Source organism: Berghia stephanieae, chromosome 11 (genome assembly GCF_034508935.2).
Source record: "Berghia stephanieae isolate SIO BIC M18660-M18661 chromosome 11, UCSD_Bste_1.3, whole genome shotgun sequence".
NCBI lineage: Eukaryota > Metazoa > Mollusca > Gastropoda > Nudibranchia > Aeolidiidae > Berghia > Berghia stephanieae.
Window position 1 is genome coordinate 35,413,799 of NC_088370.1, and position 5,000 is coordinate 35,418,798.

The window sequence follows — 5,000 nt, forward strand, 5'->3', positions numbered from 1 at the left end:
CCCCATCCATTTTCCCCTTTAAGAGGGATAAGGATTATTTCCCCTAAAATTTATCACCCAATCTATGATTCTATCATATGTGACCTCCGTCTTCAAAACGGTATTATGTCGGGAAGATTCAGACCCCAGAAAGTGAATTTAGAAATAGAATGATGAGAAATTGGACCTTAGAAGTTTTTGTAAAGCAAGACATAGTATTTATACTCCAGCATGACGTAGAGAAACTAAACCCAAGTTTGGTAATTTGTGGAAATGAATTCAATTTCCCTAACCGAGAGTATCCCGACATAATACCGCTTTGAGACGGGGGTCACATATTTAAACTCAAATTCATACAAATCTAAGGAAATTCTTGTGCTTTTTATGCTTAGGTTTTGGTTTCAATTTAGCTCATGGAGAGAAAAATCTCAAAAAGTGGAAAGATAACAAGTTTTGGAAAACTAGTATTCATATCATATAAAGGTATGGTTCAATAAAACCCCAGAGTCCCAAATGTTTGAAAATTTACAAGTAACAAGAACAAAACCTTTAATTGGAGCTTGTTATGTTTAAATTAACAGGTCTGTGAACTGTGCTGGTTATACCTAATAGTCTGATGTCATGTCCGCCCAGAAACCAGCATTTGGTTTCTAACAAATAAAATCGGTACTTTATATTTTTCATGCTGGCTAGAACTTTTTCGCATGCCATGTAATCAGATTGTATAAAAGTCAAAACATAATCAGATTTATAATGTTGTTCTCCTCTGGATACAATTTTATGCTCGTCGGATAAGTATTTCATAAGGGCGTCCGACATTGTTCCCATAGTTTAGAACCAGTTACTAAGTTAATACGTCATTACAAGGGAAGTGACGTCACGACTGTTGAACCCTATTCTTAGAGATTTATTTGGGGCATAACTCTCACAAAAAATGTTCACAAACTAAACGTTCATCTAAAATGTTGATAAACGACTTCATATCTTAATTTTAATACTCACAAAACCGACATACCGTGTATATGACATTTGCTGAGTGCCCGACACCCATTAATTGGACCTCCTTGTTTTCGGGAAAGTTTTTCATACAATGTAAGATGATGTCAAAGGTCATTCGACATTCCGTTGGATATGTGGTGTAATCTGGATGAAAAAGAATATACAAAAATATCATTGTTTAACTCTCTCCTTTCCGACCAGTTTCAGTATTTTCCCAAAAATGGCAGGCTTACCCAGCAGAAAATTTGATTTAAAAAAAAAACTCAATCTCTCTACAGAACAACTTTATGTTCTTATTAATTAAACAAAGATCATTCTTCAAATTTTGTGATGTACAAAATAAACCTGAATAAAAAATGTATATTTTGTCGTTTTAAATTGAGCATTTATATAGCGCAATATCCACTTAACGTGCTCAATGCGCTTTACAAGGGGTCCCTGGTCAACAGCAAGATTTACCATGTAGGACGAGACGTGACGCCTGTTAGGCGATATTACAATTTTTCGGACCAAGACAACGCTGTTAACGGAAAGGTACTCATTTTACACCTGAGTACGGTGAGAGAATGTGAGTAAAGAGTCTTTTCCAAGGACTCAACTATGCGCCGAGCGAGGCTCGAACCGGGACCTTCCGATCCGAAAGCGAGTGTCATACCACCAGACCACATAGCCACACTCAACTCCAAAAGAAACCAGAAATATATATATTTAACAAGTACTAAAAAATAAAGATAGAATAGAGCTTTAATAGCGCAATATCCACTAAATGTGCCCAAAGCGCTTTTCAAGGGGTCCTGGTCAACAGCAACATTTAACATGTAGGACGGGACATTTCCGCACTAAATACATAGTGTAATTTGGTACCTATAGGTAGGACGTGGTCCAGTGTAATCAGAGACATCACAGCCAGTCTACTTTCCTTCCGATGGTTGATGACAGCCTTCTTGAGTAAAGCGATGCCTCCGTGGCCGATCAGCTCGTGCTTCAAAATGGCTTTAAAGATTGAAAAGAAATATACAAGATTCCAATTATAGTTTTGTTTGTACCAACAAATCATACATAAAGTAACAAGACTTTTATAACGGAGGTTGGGGTTTTTTTGGGGTTGTTTTTAAGGGTTTTACGGCGCTTGCAACGCATTTAGGTCATATCAGCGCCAGTAAAAAGGAAGAATATGGGATAGTAAAAAGTTCCAGAATTACAAATAAAGCACCCAAGAAAAGGTAAGACAAAGGGGAATTTTTTCAAATAGGAAACAGATGTAGATTCCAAGAGCACACTATCAAAATACTTAGTTTAATATCACCTAAATGTCTTATCCTGACGTTAAGCAGATATCCTTACTAAGAGGAACACACTCAAATGTTTACAATAAATCATATATAACATGTAAACAAAGCATAATACAGTGCATAACAGAGATTTATAAGGGAAAAAGTATCATCTCCCAAAACTCTAACTATACATTTGACTGTTTCTCTCTCAGCCAGGACCAGGACAAAACCAAGTAATCTCTTCCAAGACAAAGACAGGAAGTAAGTTGGAAAACAGATAGGGGAATAGAAGACACAGTAAATGCCTCCCTGTTCACTATGAAATCCTACATGAAGTGACAAGAGTTTTATAATGTAGGCAAACGATGAAATGAAAATTTAATTCCATAATGGTGGCAGGGTTAACAATAGACAAACAATGAAGCATGGGCTTTAATCTTATTTCATTTAAATAGCTTCTAAACCTGAGATGCACATTCCTCCCACCAAATCCAAGCATCAGTAACACACTGTATAGTCACCTGGAACACTAAAAAGTACGTTTTAACTTCTACGTCATGGCACAAGACTGAAGGGCTATAGTTCAGGTGGTCGCTGGCTCGGATAAGTAAGTAAAAAGCTTCTAACATTATCCATGTTCATAGAACATTTTGTAATGCCATCAATGATGGGTACAGTACACCATGAACACCACAGGTCCTTCTATGTCAAAACAGTGATGACACTGGGCAATAGAGAATACAAAGGATAGAAGCGCATATTATAATAAAACGTGAACAAGGAAATCAAATAGATGGTTCGAACAATATTATTTGTTTTCAATGTTGATTAAAGAACACAAATAGAAACCACATTCCAGCAACTCACACAAGGACAATGATGGTGTTCTATCTTATCTTTTTTTTTTGAAAGACTGCCGACTTTTGGTCGGTTCTCTTCTGTTTGGGAGTACACGGGGGCTATGACATGACCATTAAATCATAACAACAAGAGATGAAATGAGTAGGAAAGTGCCAGAAGACAATAGAGAATAAAAATTTCTCGGCGGCGATGGGGGTTCGAACCCGCGACCTTATTGGTACGACAACTCCGCCTGGCAGGGGAGAGCGTGACTCTTCCGTACCCAAAAAAAGATCGTCTCTAACCCTAGTCATTATTAGAGCCCTCTCTCCCCGACTACTAGAGTCACGGGTTCAACACGCACAACCGCCACGAAGTCAGTTGGCCAGCATTTATGCTTAATATTATTAAATCATAATTTGCTCCCATAAACCTTGACAGACGTTTCATCAAAGGGAGGGAATGAATAGTCTTGGTAACAGTGCAGAGCCGTAAGGTGAGCGTCATTGATTCAAACACCGCCTCGAATCCGGTTCTCATTCGAGCCAATTGATTTCCTTTCCCACTTTACCGATTTTTTTTCATACATTAACTCTTTTTACCGACTCCGATTTAAGTTGCGATTGCAGCGATGCCCCTGTAAATAAACAGGCAAAAAAACAAAACAAAAAAAAAAAAAAAAAACAAAAAAACACACACACAAAAAAAAAAAAACAAAGTAAAAAGAAAAAGGAGAGGGGAAAATCTCTCTCTCTTTCTCTCTCTCTCTCTCTCTCTCTCTCTCTCTCTCTCTCTCTCTCTCTCTCTCTCCATCTCCGTCTCTCACCTATTTTCTGCACGATGCATGAAATGGTTCCACACGCAATAATCTGAAGATCAATGTCCAAGGGAAATAACCCCATTGATTTTACCACACTTTTGATCGTTGTCTCAGTTATCAATCTTTTCTTGTTGTCCGTGTCTGAGAAAACAAAATACTTTGAATATTGTAATCGACATCGTTAGCATTTAATAAACTGGGCCGATCTCAAGCATTGTAAACTATATTTTAAAAAATAACTCGGAACAAAAAGAAAGGAGTTTAAACGGATATAAATCGTTTTGCGTATTCATTTAGATTTATTTATTAGTTTGGCAAAAAAAAAAATGGGAAAAGGAAACCAGCACACATTTAACCATATGAATCAGAATTATAAACTTGAGCTTTTATATAGCGCAATATCCACTAAACGTGTTCAAAGCGCTTTACAAAGGGTCCCTGAACAACAGCAACACGTAACATGTAGGATGAGACACGAAGTCTGTCAGGCGATATTACCAATTTTTCGGACAGAGACAACGCTGTTAACGAGCAGGTACTCATTTTACACCCGAGTACGGTGAGAGAATGTGAGTAAAGAGCCTTCTCCAAGGACCCAATACCTTCCGATCCGAAAGCGAGTGTCATACCACTAGACCACATAGCCGCACAGAGTGCCTCTGCTTTAGTCCACATTGTCTCAAATTCAAGGGTTTTCGGATCATTTTCTTGCTATAGATTTTATGATGTAAATCGAGCTCGAAGCTCGAAGAAATGAACAATGTACAAAAACAGATGAAATGGGCATTTCCGGTTTCCCCATTATCAACAAAACAGGATGAATGAAACCAGAGAGTTTATAAGCTAAAGCGTTAGCTATACAATCTCTCTGATGAAACACAACAGACGAATGAGATGATGTGGTAGTGGCGTTGTTAAGATGAAGTCGTCTGTAGTGTTTCATTCATCCTGTTTTGTTGATAAAGGGGAAACCCAAATCTGTTTTTGTCTATTCAATACTCTTCAACAATCGTAGCGTCCTAATGACGCATGGTAACTTACTACTGTAACACTGGCTCTAAACTATCGGAAGAATGGCGGACGCCCGT

General features: G+C 37.8%; 1 protein-coding gene across 1 annotated transcript in view; it reads right to left on the reverse strand.

Annotated features, from left to right (window-relative positions):
* LOC144956406 (uncharacterized) overlaps positions 1 to 5,000 on the reverse strand; it is a 103,798-nt gene that overhangs the window by 15,274 nt on the left and 83,524 nt on the right. The gene's annotated exons all lie outside the window — the stretch shown is intronic.